Source organism: Oncorhynchus masou, unplaced genomic scaffold (genome assembly GCF_036934945.1).
Source record: "Oncorhynchus masou masou isolate Uvic2021 unplaced genomic scaffold, UVic_Omas_1.1 unplaced_scaffold_486, whole genome shotgun sequence".
NCBI classification, from domain to species: Eukaryota; Metazoa; Chordata; class Actinopteri; order Salmoniformes; family Salmonidae; genus Oncorhynchus; species Oncorhynchus masou.
The window spans coordinates 257,068-271,890 of record NW_027011254.1 but is presented as its reverse complement, the minus strand read 5'-3'; the positions used below and the strand labels follow the sequence as shown (position 1 = coordinate 271,890).

Sequence of the window (14,823 nt, the reverse complement as noted above, 5' to 3'; positions counted from 1 at the left end):
TCGTAATATTTAACATAAAAACACGTCCAGCAACGCTTGAACCCAACATCTATAACCAAGACTTTTGGTAGTTTATCTACTGAATGTGGCCGCTAGATGGCGTGACACCTGAACAAAACAAGAGGGATCTGAATTTAAGTGTCTGACGTGAAAAGTTTATATAAAAACTGCGGTCTGAAACTCGGCGTGTCTCGACCACATTTTCATAACAGTTACGAGTCGACGTCAGATCAGTCTTATCAAACACTTGGACAGACACACACAGTTTATGATAGTAAATCATTTATTAAAATGCATATTATGACCAGCATAAGCATTTAACAGGTACCGCGGCTTGGCTTTCTTCATGATTATATAAATACCTGCTGTAGCCTTCCACTCTGACGCGTCCTACTATAATGGCGAACAGCTGTGCTCTAATACATCTTGATAACGGAGTTCATCGGAGCAGAATGTCCGGTTTCCACTTTTCACAACTTTTCAAAACTGGTTAAATGGCTTTTTATGTTTTATGTTTTTACCCTGTAGACACCTGCAACTTACCACAGATATAATACATCACACAGTAAACTAATCACCTCCAAACACCTCCAACCAAATTAACTACAATTCAGAATCATTTCCCGTTACGAAAAAAATAATGCGGTCAGCGCGCGGTCTAACTGCAGTTATTCTGAAATTACTACGTCCAAAATACCACAGTCGACTGCACTTTAACTGCACTTCCTGCACTTTAAATGCACTTTAACTGCAGTATTAAAAACTGTCATCTTTTTCTGTAAGGGTTATTAGTCCATTCTATTTAATTTACTTTTTTATTTGAAGTGAAAAAATCTCAAGTTTAGATATGATTTTTTTCTAGGTCCTGTGCTGTAAATCCAACAAATTCATGTGTGAACATCAAAACTAAAACCCAAGTAAACTAATTCCAGAAGCCCAAGCGAATCGTGCCATACACTAAGAGCACAGCTGTATGTCCAGGTACAACTATCAGAGTAGAACACCTGACGGAACAGAACAACGTCGAGAACAAAGCATTTCCTGGATTCTGGATTCTAAAACAAAGAAGATGTTTTTAGAATCCAGAAAATGCGTTGTTCTGTTCCGTCAACTATCAGTATAGAACACCTGACGGAACAGAACAACGCATTTCCTGGATTCTAGAACAAAGAAGATAAGAACAAACAAAAAAACAATCAAGATGTGTCTCGAATGGTGTCCTATGGGTCCTGGTCTACCGATATAAAAAGAACAGGGTGCCATGTGGAATGCAGACGTCGTTGTCATGGCTGCCGTGCTTTGAGCTCAACAGAGACAGACAGAAAGGAGATGTCTCCAGCAGCTGCTGAGACAGACGCAGAGAAGCAGAAAGGCAAAGAGGTGAGATTTCTTCATATCCCGGCTGGTCGGCTGGTCGGCTGGGGGTCATGGTATCAGACTATCTTGAGATCCTTCAGGGCAGACTCCAGACTCTGGGAACAGTAGAAGATGATATTTAGACATCATCTCTTCACTGCACAACTATTCCAGATGACGACGGTGACAAGGCACAACTACAGTAACGTGTCAGACTGTGTGTGTGTAGTGTGTGTGTAGTGTGTGTGTAGTGTGTGTGTAGTGTGTGTGTGTACCTTGACATCCCATGTGACCATTCCTCCGTCCATCCCAGTGGTACAGAACGTGGTACATTTACTCTTCCCTCCCTCCAGCACAGAGATCTGACTGAAATACAAAGAGACAGTTAGCACACACACACACACACACACTACGACCCCAGAAATACACACAGTCATTATGACCCCAGACACACACACTACGACCCCAGAAATACAGTCATTATGACACCAGACACACACACACATATTTAGTCATTACGACCCCAGAAATACACACCTGATGCTGTTCTTGTGCAGACTCTCCAGGCCCTGCTCGGTGGTCTCAGACGAGGTGGCTCGGCGGTCCAGGTTCTGGAAGCGTTCCTGGCGCTGATCCCTCTCTGAGACGTCTGCTTGGGAACGTCCAGCTTCCCTCCGAATGTTACTGAGCCCTTAGTACCGTCATACACAAACAGCACCGGGTAGCAGTCATGACCCTAGAGAGGAGAGACACACAGAGAGACAGACACAGGAGTCTCTCTCTCTAGAGAGGAGAGACAGTGAGACAGACACAGGAGAGAGGGAGAGAGACAGACACAGGAGAGAGACACAGGAGAGAGAGGAGAGAGAGACACACAGAGAGACAGACACAGGAGAGAGACACAGGAGAGAGACACAGGAGAGAGAGGAGAGAGACACAGGAGAGAGAGAGAGGAGGAGAGACACAGGAGAGAGACACAGGAGAGAGAGGAGACAGACACAGGAGAGAGACACAGGAGAGAGACACAGTAGAGAGACACAGGAGAGAGACACAGTAGAGAGACACGAGAGAGAGAGAGACACAGGAGAGAGAGAGAGAGAGAGAGAGAGAGAGGAGAGACACAGGAGAGAGACACAGGAGAGAGACACAGGAGAGAGACACAGGAGAGAGACACAGGAGAGAGACACAGGAGAGAGACACAGGAGAGACACAGGAGAGACACAGGAGAGACACAGAGACAGACACAGGAGAGAGAGGAGAGAGACACAGGAGAGAGAGAGAGGAGAGAGACACAGGAGAGAGAGAGAGGAGACAGACACAGGAGAGAGACACAGGAGAGAGAGAGAGAAGAGAGAGAGAGAGAGAGGAGAGACACAGGAGAGAGAGAGAGGAGAGACACAGGAGAGAGAGAGAGGGAGAGACACAGGAGAGAGAGAGAGGAGACAGACACAGGAGAGAGACACAGGAGAGAGACACAGGAGAGAGAGAGAGAGAGAGAGGAGGAGAGACACAGGAGAGAGAGGAGAGAGACACAGGAGAGAGAGGAGAGAGACAGTGAGACAGACACAGGAGAGAGACACAGGAGAGAGACACAGGAGAGAGAGAGAGAGAGAGAGAGAGGAGGAGAGAGAGAGAGAGGAGAGACACAGGAGAGAGAGAGAGAGAGAGGAGAGAGAGAGAGGAGAGACACAGGAGAGAGAGAGAGAGAGGAGAGACACAGGAGAGAGAGAGAGAGGAGAGACACAGGAGAGAGACACAGGAGAGAGACACAGGAGAGAGGAGAGAGAGAGAGAGGGAGAGACACAGGAGAGAGAGAGAGAGGAGAGACACAGGAGAGAGAGAGGAGAGACACAGGAGAGAGACACAGGAGAGAGAGGAGAGAGAGAGAGAGAGAGACACAGGAGAGAGAGGAGAGACACAGGAGAGAGACACAGGAGAGAGACACAGGAGAGAGACACAGGAGAGAGAGGAGACAGACACAGGAGAGAGAGAGAGGAGAGAGACACAGGAGAGAGGGAGAGAGACACAGGAGAGAGAGAGAGACACAGGAGAGACACAGTGAGACAGACACAGGAGAGAGACACAGGAGAGAGACACAGGAGAGAGAGAGAGAGAGAGAGAGAGAGACACAGGAGAGAGAGAGAGAGAGAGAGGAGAGAGAGGAGAGACACAGGAGAGAGAGGAGAGACACAGGAGAGAGACACAGGAGAGACACAGGAGAGAGACACAGGAGAGAGAGAGAGGTGAAGTGTGTGTGTGTGTGTGTGTGTGTGTGTACTCACAGCGGCCACCAGGCTGTTCTCAGTGATAAAGCTGACACACAGCAGAGGAAGGGTCTCAGAGCTCAGACTGCTAATCCTAGAATACACACAGAGAGACCAGACTGCTGATACCAGAATACACACAGAGAGACCAGACTGCTGATCCCAGAATACACACAGAGAGACCAGACTGCTGATCCTAGAATACACACAGAGAGACCAGGCTGCTGATACCAGAATACACACAGAGAGACCAGACTGCTGATCCTAGAATACACACAGAGAGACCAGACTGCTGATACCAGAATACACACAGAGAGACCAGACTGCTGATACCAGAATACACACAGAGAGACCAGACTGCTGATCCCAGAATACACACAGAGAGACCAGAATACACACAGAGAGATCAGAATACACACAGAGAGACCAGAATACACACAGAGAGACCAGAATACACACAGAGAGACCAGACTGCTGATTCTAGAAAACACACAGATCAGTGTTCTCTCCTTACGTGCTGGTCTTGCCTCCCTCTGCGATCGCCACAGTGGAGTCATGTGACGTCCAGGCCAGGCGGTTCCCGCTGTGGGAGAAACAGACCCCGTGGACCCATCCCCCTCCTGCCCCATCTCCAGCCCCCCCAGACACCCCTGAGGGCCCAGACTCAAACAGCACCTCTCCAAAGGGCATCTTGGACCCCCAGACTGTGGGCCCCGGCTTCTCCTCCACCTCCTTGATGTATGCCGAGAACACCCTGGGGGAGAGAGAGGGGGATAATATATTATAACTACTGAGAATTATCTCTCTCTCTCTACTGATGAGGCTGAAACATGGTCTCTGACGGTCTCTCTCTAATGATGAGGCTGAAACATGGTCTCTGACGGTCTCTCTCTACTGATGAGGCTGAAACATGGTCTCTGACGGTCTCTCTCTCTACTGATGAGGCTGAAACATGGTCTCTGACGGTCTCTCTACTGATGAGGCTGAAACATGGTCTCTGACGGTCTCTCTCTCTACTGATGAGGCTGAAACATGGTCTCTGATGGTCTCTCTCTCTACTGATGAGGCTGAAACATGGTCTCTGACGGTCTCTCTCTACTGATGAGGCTGAAACATGGTCTCTGACGGTCTCTCTCTCTACTGATGAGGCTGAAACATGGTCTCTGACGGTCTCTCTCACTGATGAGGCTGAAACATGGTCTCTGACAGTCTCTCTCTACTGATGAGGCTGAAACATGGTCTCTGACGGTCTCTCTCTACTGACGAGGCTGAAACATGGTCTCTGACGGTCTCTCTCTCTCTACTGATGAGGCTGAAACATGGTCTCTGACGGTCTCTCTCTACTGATGAGGCTGAAACATGGTCTCTGACAGTCTCTCTCTCTACTGATGAGGCTGAAACATGGTCTCTGACGGTCTCTCTCTACTGATGAGGCTGAAACATGGTCTCTGGCGGTCTCTCTCTACTGATGAGGCTGAAACATGGTCTCTGACGGTCTCTCTCTCTACTGATGAGGCTGAAACATGGTCTCTGACGGTCTCTCTACTGATGAGGCTGAAACATGGTCTCTGACGGTCTCTCTCTCTACGGATGAGGCTGAAACATGGTCTCTGATGGTCTCTCTCTACTGATGAGGCTGAAACATGGTCTCTGACGGTCTCCCTCTACTGATGAGGCTGAAACATGGTCTCTGACGGTCTCTCCCTCTACTGATGAGGCTGAAACATGGTCTCTGACGGTCTCTCTCTACTGATGAGGCTGAAACATGGACTCTGACGGTTTCTCTCTCTACGGATGAGGCTGAAACATGGTCTCTGATGGTCTCTCTCTACTGATGAGGCTGAAACATGGTCTCTGACGGTCTCCCTCTACTGATGAGGCTGAAACATGGTCTCTGACGGTCTCTCTCCCTGATGAGGCTGAAACATGGTCTCTGACGGTCTCCCTCTACTGATGAGGCTGAAACATGGTCTCTGACGGTCCTCTCTCTACTGATGAGGCTGAAACATGGTCTCTGACGGTCTCTCTCTCTACTGATGAGGCTGAAACATGGTCTCTGACGGTCTCTCTCTACTGATGAGGCTGAAACATGGTCTCTGGCGGTCTCTCTCTCTCTCTACTGATGAGGCTGAAACATGGTCTCTGACGGTCTCTCTCTCTCTCTACTGATGAGGCTGAAACATGGTCTCTGGCGGTCTCTCTCTACTGATGAGGCTGAAACATGGTCTCTGACGGTCTCTCTCTCTACTGATGAGGCTGAAACATGGTCTCTGACGGTCTCTCTCTCTACTGATGAGGCTGAAACATGGTCTCTGACGGTCTCTCTCTACTGATGAGGCTGTAACATGGTCTCTGTCGGTCTCTCTCTACTGATGAGGCTGTAACATGGTCTCTGTCGGTCTCTCTCTACTGATGAGGCTGTAACATGGTCTCTGGCGGTCTCTCTCTCTACCTGCATTTGAAGTCACAGGATCCAGCCGCCAGCAGCACGTTGTTCGGATGCCAGTCCAGACTGAGGACGGTGGAACGGATCGGCTTCTTGATGTGCTTACAGACCCACCTGGGAATAACAGGGTTGAAACGTGGTTGAGATATGGTTGAAACGTGGTTGCGATATGGTTGAAGTACTGCATTGTGTAGGACAGGGACTTGGATGGTATTTAGGACAGAGCCTGTTACATAGGACAGGGACTAGGATGGTATTAAGGACAGGGACTAGTATGGTATTTAGGACAGGGACTAGGATGGTATTAAGGACAGGGACTAGGATGGTATGTAGGACAGGGACTAGGATGGTATGTAGGACAGGGACTAGGATGGTCTTTAGGACAGAGCCTGTTACATAGGGAACAAAATTGAAACAGTTTCTCTATAACAGATATAGTTAAACCCAGTCCTGTCTGGTCCTCACCAGTCATTCTCTATAACAGATATGGTTAAACCCAGTCCTTACCAGTCATTCTCTATAACAGATATAGTTAAACCCAGTCCTCACCAGTCATTCTCTATAACAGATATAGTTAAACCCAGTCCTCACCAGTCATTCTCTATAACAGATATAGTTAAACCCAGTCCTCACCAGTCATTCTCTATAACAGATATAGTTAAACCCAGTCCTGTCTGGTCCTCACCAGTCATTCTCTATAACAGATATAGTTAAACCCAGTCCTCACCAGTCATTCTCTATAACAGATATAGTTAAACCCAGTCCTCACCAGTCATTCTCTATAACAGATATAGTTAAACCCTGTCCAGTCCTCACCAGTCATTCTCTATAACAGATATAGTTAAACCCAGTCCTGTCCAGTCCTCACCAGTCATTCTCTATAACAGATATAGTTAAACCCAGTCCTCACCAGTCATTCTCTATAACAGATATAGTTAAACCCAGTCCTCACCAGTCATTCTCTATAACAGATATAGTTAAACCCAGTCCAGTCCTCACCAGTCATTCTCTATAACAGATATAGTTAAACCCAGTCCTCACCAGTCATTCTCTATAACAGATATAGTTAAACCCAGTCCTCACCAGTCATTCTCTATAACAGATATAGTTAAACCCAGTCCTGTCTGGTCCTCACCAGTCATTCTCTATAACAGATATAGTTAAACCCAGTCCTCACCAGTCATTCTCTATAACAGATATAGTTAAACCCAGTCCTGTCCAGTCCTCACCAGTCATTCTCTATAACAGATATAGTTAAACCCAGTCCTCACCAGTCATTCTCTATAACAGATATAGTTAAACCCAGTCCTGTCTGGTCCTCACCAGTCATTCTCTATAACAGATATAGTTAAACCCAGTCCAGTCCTCACCAGTCATTCTCTATAACAGATATAGTTAAACCCAGTCCTGTCTGGTCCTCACCAGTCATTCTCTATAACAGATATAGTTAAACCCAGTCCTCACCAGTCATTCTCTATAACAGATATAGTTAAACCCAGTCCTCACCAGTCATTCTCTATAACAGATATAGTTAAACCCAGTCCTGTCTGGTCCTCACCAGTCATTCTCTATAACAGATATAGTTAAACCCAGTCCTCACCAGTCATTCTCTATAACAGATATAGTTAAACCCAGTCCAGTCCTGTCCTCACCAGTCATTCTCTATAACAGATATAGTTAAACCCAGTCCTCACCAGTCATTCTCTATAACAGATATAGTTAAACCCAGTCCTGTCTGGTCCTCACCAGTCATTCTCTATAACATATATAGTTAAACCCAGTCCAGTCCAGTCCTCACCAGTCATTCTCTATAACAGATATAGTTAAACCCAGTCCAGTCCTCACCAGTCATTCTCTATAACAGATATAGTTAAACCCAGTCCTTACCAGTCATTCTCTATAACAGATATAGTTAAACCCAGTCCTCACCAGTCATTCTCTATAACAGATATAGTTAAACCCAGTCCTTACCAGTCATTCTCTATAACAGATATAGTTAAACCCAGTCCTCACCAGTCATTCTCTATAACAGATATAGTTAAACCCAGTCCTGTCTGGTCCTCGCCAGTCATTCTCTATAACAGATATAGTTAAACCCAGTCCTCACCAGTCATTCTCTATAACAGATATAGTTAAACCCAGTCCTGTCCAGTCCTCACCAGTCATTCTCTATAACAGATATAGTTTAACCCAGTCCTGTCTGGTCCTCACCAGTCATTCTCTATAACAGATATAGTTAAACCCAGTCCAGTCCAGTCCTCACCAGTCATTCTCTATAACAGATATAGTTAAACCCAGTCCAGTCCTCACCAGTCATTCTCTATAACAGATATAGTTAAACCCAGTCCAGTCCAGTCATTCTCTATAACAGATATAGTTCAACCCAGTCCTGTCTGGTCCTCACCAGTCATTCTCTATAACAGATATAGTTAAACCCAGTCCTCACCAGTCATTCTCTATAACAGATATAGTTAAACCCAGTCCTCACCAGTCATTCTCTATAACAGATATAGTTAAACCCTGTCCAGTCCTCACCAGTCATTCTCTATAACAGATATAGTTAAACCCAGTCCTGTCCAGTCCTCACCAGTCATTCTCTATAACAGATATAGTTAAACCCAGTCCTGTCCAGTCCTCACCAGTCATTCTCTATAACAGATATAGTTAAACCCAGTCCAGTCCTCACCAGTCATTCTCTATAACAGATATAGTAAAACCCAGTCCTCACCAGTCATTCTCTATAACAGATATAGTTAAACCCAGTCCTCACCAGTCATTCTCTATAACAGATATAGTTAAACCCAGTCCTGTCTGGTCCTCACCAGTCATTCTCTATAACAGATATAGTTAAACCCAGTCCTCACCAGTCATTCTCTATAACAGATATAGTTAAACCCAGTCCTCACCAGTCATTCTCTATAACAGATATAGTTAAACCCAGTCCTGTCCGGTCCTCACCAGTCATTCTCTATAACAGATATAGTTAAACCCAGTCCTCACCAGTCATTCTCTATAACAGATATAGTTAAACCCAGTCCTGTCCAGTCCTCACCAGTCATTCTCTATAACAGATATAGTTAAACCCAGTCCTCACCAGTCATTCTCTATAACAGATATAGTTAAACCCAGTCCTGTCCAGTCCTCAAGTCATTCTCTATAACAGATATAGTTAAACCAGTCCTCACCAGTCATTCTCTATAACAGATATAGTTAAACCCACCAGTCATTCTCTATAACAGATATAGTTAAACCCAGTCCTCACCAGTCATTCTCTATAACAGATATAGTTAAACCCAGTCCTGTCCAGTCCTCACCAGTCATTCTCTATAACAGATATAGTTAAACCCAGTCCTCACCAGTCATTCTCTATAACAGATATAGTTAAACCCAGTCCTCACCAGTCATTCTCTATAACAGATATAGTTAAACCCAGTCCTGTCCTCACCAGTCATTCTCTATAACAGATATAGTTAAACCCAGTCCTGTCCAGTCCTCACCAGTCATTCTCTATAACAGATATAGTTAAACCCAGTCCAGTCCTCACCAGTCATTCTCTATAACAGATATAGTTAAACCCAGTCCAGTCCTCACCAGTCATTCTCTATAACAGATATAGTTAAACCCAGTCCAGTCCTCACCAGTCATTCTCTATAACAGATATAGTTAAACCCAGTCCTCACCAGTCATTCTCTATAACAGATATAGTTAAACCCAGTCCTGTCCAGTCCTCACCAGTCATTCTCTATAACAGATATAGTTAAACCCAGTCCTGTCTGGTCCTCACCAGTCATTTTCCTGTTCAAAGTAGCAGATGGATATGAGGCGTGACCCGCTGCCCACAGCGAACTTGTTCTCCTTGGGAGACCAGCTGACACAGCGAGCAGCCCGGTTGATACGGAGGATGACCAGGGTGGGCTTCCACACCTCCCCTTCAGAGACCAGACGTACGCGTTACGATCCGTCCCACAGGTCACGATAACGGTTACTCTCTGGAGCCCAGTCTATACCTGGAGAGGGGGGCATAGAGTGACTGTCTGGAGCCCAGTCTATACCTGGAGAGGGGGGGGCATAGAGTTACTGTCTGGAGCCCAGTCTATACCTGGAGAGATGGGAGGGGGGGGGCATAGAGTTACTGTCTGGAGCCCAGTCTATACCTGGAGAGATGGGAGGGGGGGCATAGAGTTACTGTCTGGAGCCCAGTCTATACCTGGAGAGATGGGAGGGGCATAGAGTTACTGTCTGGAGCCCAGTCTATACCTGGAGAGATGGGAGGGGGGGGGCATAGAGTTACTGTCTGGAGCCCAGTCTATACCTGGAGAGATGGGAGGGGGAGGGCATAGAGTTACTGTCTGGAGCCCAGTCTATACCTGGAGAGATGGGGGGGGCATAGAGTTACTGTCTGGAGCCCAGTCTATACCTGGAGAGATGGGAGGGGGGGGGGGCATAGAGTTACTGTCTGGAGCCCAGTCTATACCTGGAGAGATGGGAGGGGGGAGGGCATAGAGTTACTGTCTGGAGCCCAGTCTATACCTGGAGAGGGGGGGCATAGAGTTACTGTCTGGAGCCCAGTCTATACCTGGAGAGATGGGAGGGGGGGGCATAGAGTTACTGTCTGGAGCCCAGTCTATACCTGGAGAGATGGGAGGGGGTGTCTCACCTGTGACCTGTCCGTTGTGCTCCTTCAGTTCATGAATCTTGGTCCACTTGGTCCCGTCCTTCTTATAGATGTGGACATCATGGTTGTTGGGACACAGAGCAATCTCTATAGGGAGAGATCACACTATATCTATCAGAGCAATCTCTACAGGGAGAGATCACACTATATCTATCAGATCAATCACACTATATATATCAGATCAATCTCTATAGGGAGATATTACATTATATCATCAGAGCAATCTCTACAGGGAGAGATCACACTATATCTATCAGATCAATCACACTATATATATCAGATCAATCTCTATAGGGAGATATTACATTATATTCAGAGGGCTGTTGGTTCGTGTGAGTGAGTGTGTTTGCAACAGTATAGCGTGGGGAAGCAAGGTCACACTCCTCTCACATCTATGTGTGTGTCTGTCTGCCTCTCAGCGTGTCTGTCTGCCTCTCAGCGTGTCTGTCTGCCTCTCAGCGTGTCTGTCTGCCTCTCAGCGCGTCTGCCTGCCTCTCAGCGCGTCTGCCTGCCTCTCAGCGCGTCTGCCTGCCTCTCAGCGCGTCTGCCTGCCTCTCAGCGTGTCTGCCTGCCTCTCAGCGTGTCTGCCTGCCTCTCAGCGTGTCTGCCTGCCTCTCAGCGCGTCTGCCTGCCTCTCAGCGCGTCTGCCTGCCTCTCAGCGCGTCTGCCTGCCTCTCAGCGCGTCTGCCTGCCTCTCAGCGCGTCTGTCTGCCTCTCAGCGTGTCTGTCTGCCTCTCAATTCTGACACGAGAGAAACACACTGAAAACCGCCAGTTCACCTCCTGTTCCTGTTTATATGACTCACACTGTGGTTGTGCGTCCGTCTGTGTGCTCTGCCCAGACACACCATCCATTTTGAGCAGAAACCGAAGACTCAGATCGAAACAACCCAAATATGGAGTTAGTTTCCTGAGCTCTGTGGAACACAGTCGTCTCTCTGAGACCCAGAACACCAGCCCTCTGCCTACAACAGGAAATACCTCCAGCCACATGGGAGCCAATCACAGCCCTCTCGCTACAACAGGAAATACCTCCAGCCACATGGGAGCCAATCACAGCCCTCTCGCTACAACAGGAAATACCTCCAGCCACATGGGAGCCAATCACAGCCCTCTCGCTACAACAGGAAATACCTCCAGCCACATGGGAGCCAATCACAGCCCTCTCGCTACAACAGGAAATACCTCCAGCCACATGGGAGCCAATCACAGCCCCCCCGTCAGACTCACACAACTTAAGCCTGTTTTTTTTTTGTTTAACTTGGATCAATTTCAGTTATCTTGGTGTGTTTCAATTACTACCTGCAATGAATATCAAATGAACTTCACTACAACTCAGCTTTGTGAGTTCCTGCTCAACACCATCTGAGTTGGGTTTCCTCTAGTTCTGTAGGCGAGGAAGTCCTATTGACCAATCAGAGAGAGTGTCCTACTCACGGGTCCGGTCCTTGTTCCAGGAGTGGCAGCTGATTGGCTCGAGCAAGAAGCTGTGGTAAGCCATAGCCAAATCAGGACGATGCAGAATCAGAAAGTGAGATGAGCCAATGAGAGGCCTCTGTAGTTCCTGTTGAATAAAAAAATAATGGTTTTTTTTTTTGCACGAACTGCAACGTCACACACACTTTCAATTGGTCATAAAATAAAACTTCAGAGAGAGAGAGACTGACAGAGTTTCACTTATATATATATATATTCACTTTATATATTATCTACCTCACTTGTTTTGGCAATGTTAACACATGTTTCCCATGCCAATAAAGCCCTTGAATTGAGTCAGAGATACAGTCTAGGTTGTGTTAGACTGAGCCTCTGTGGCATGAAATGAATGTCAAACACGCACACTGTATATAACACATCAACACAACGTAGCCTTGTAACGACAGGAAACGGGCTGTTTAAAGTTGTCCGTCACGGCTACATCTTCAATAAGGCGTGTTGCTAACCAACTGTCATTGCCATGGTTCCCGGACTAACGTAAAGCTGGCGTGTCTGACTCCACACAGAACAGCGGCGACACGCGAGCTAACCCACTGTCATTGCCATGGTTCCCGGACTAACGTAAAGCTGGCGTGTCTGACGGATATCGACTGTGCCGCTTATAGCGCGCCCTGGACTTTCGGGCTAGAAAGGTCGAGGGTTCGAGTCCTGCTTCCCTGCCCGTTTCATTACACTGGTGTCAGAAGTGGGATCGGACCCTTGCGTCCACGACAGTGCGCGCGCTTGGACGGTGAGAGTGTGCGCGCGAGTCCTGCTTCCTGCCTGTTTCATTACGCAACGTTGAAAACGTGTCATCTTGGTAACTTTTCCTCGTAGTTTTCATTGTTTTGCATTAAAGAAAATTTAAAAAAAGTTTCTGCCTGGTTGTGTCTGTTTATCAGTAGAACCAACCAGACATGTCTGGACATGTCCGGTCAGCCGAGAGAACTTGTACTTACCCTGAGATGGAGGGATGATACGGAAGGAGAGATGAGTGGAGAGAACAGCTCGCGGACTCTGGCCAGTCGACGCGAAAGCTACCGACAGAGTGACGGAGAGAGAACAGACACTTCTGTAGACGAGGAGGAGGTAGAAAAGTTGCTTCCGCAAAAAGAGGAACAGAGGGAGGGGTGAGGCCGGGCAGGAAGGGAGGGAGGGGTGAGGCCGGGGGAGGGAAAACAAACTTCTGCAGAAAAAGAGACGGGACTGAAGGGAGCGGTAGAGGCTGAAAGTTGCTTCTGCAAAAAAAGAGACGGGGCTGAAGGGAGCGGTAGAGGCTGAAAGTTGCTTCTGCAAAAAAAGAGACGGGGCTGAAGGGAGCGGTAGAGGCAGAAAGTTGCTTCTGCAAAAAAAGCGGGGGAGGGAGAAAATAGAAACTTCCGCAAAAAAAGAGAAGGGGAGAAGTAGAAAAGACTTGGCTTCTACAGAGAGGAAGGAGTTAAAGTAGAACATTCACATCTGTAACAGAAAAGGAAGGGAGGGTGGCATCAACTAGGGTGTGTGAGAGAGAGAGGGGTAGACTAGGGAGAGAGAGGGAGGGTAGACTAGGGTGAGAGAGGGAGGGTAGACTAGGGTGAGAGAGGGAGGGTAGACTAGGGTGGGAGAGAGAGGGAGGGTAGACTAGGGTGAGAGAGAGAGGGAGGGTAGACTAGGGTGAGAGAGAGAGGGGGTAGACTAGGGTGAGAGAGAGAGGGGGTAGACTAGGGTGAGAGAGAGAGGGGGTAGACTAGGGTGAGAGAGAGAGGGAGGGTAGACTAGGGTGAGAGAGAGTGGGGGTAGACTAGGGTGAGAGAGAGAGTGAGGGTAGACTAGGGTGGGAGAGAGAGGGGGGTAGACTAGGGTGGGAGAGAGAGGGAGGGTAGACTAGGGAGAGAGAGAGGGGGGTAGACTAGGGTGGGAGAGAGAGAGGGGGTAGACTAGGGTGGGAGAGAGAGGGAGGGTAGATGAGACTCCCTCTTTATTATCCACCTTCCCTGTTTCTTGTTCGGTTCCACCAGATGCATGTGATCATTTCCTTCTGTTGGAAGGGCTCCTCCACACAAAGCAACAGACAGGCGACTCGGCAGAGCGACAGACAGACAGGCTCCTCCACACAGAGCGACAGACAGGCGACTCGGCAGGGCAGAGCGAGACAGACAGGCGACTCGGCAGAGCGACAGACAGACAGGCGACTCGGCAGGGCAGAGCGACAGACAGACAGGCGACTCGGCAGGGCAGAGCGACAGACAGGCGACTCGGCAGAGCGACAGACAGGCGACTCGGCAGAGCGACAGACAGACAGGCGACTCGGCAGAGCAGAGCAACAGACAGACAGGCGACTCGGCAGAGCAGAGCAACAGACAGACAGGCGACTCGGCAGGGCAGATCGACAGACAGGCGACTCGGCAGAGCGACCGACAGACAGGCGACTCGGCAGAGCGACAGACAGACAGGCGACTCGGCAGAGCGACAGACAGACAGGCGACTCGGCAGAGCGACAGACAGGCGACTCGGCAGAGCGACAGACAGGCGACTCGGCAGAGCGACAGACAGGCGACTCGGCAGAGCAGAGCAACAGACAGACAGGCGACTCGGCAGAGCGACAGACAGGCGACTTCGGCAGAGCGA

The 14,823-nt window shown here is 48.3% G+C and overlaps 1 pseudogene; it reads right to left on the bottom strand.

Annotated features, from left to right (window-relative positions):
* Nucleotides 1-265: 265 nt before the first annotated feature.
* Nucleotides 266-13,320, bottom strand: LOC135535355 (actin-related protein 2/3 complex subunit 1B-like; annotated as a pseudogene).
* Between the last annotated feature and the right edge of the window lie 1,503 nt (nucleotides 13,321-14,823).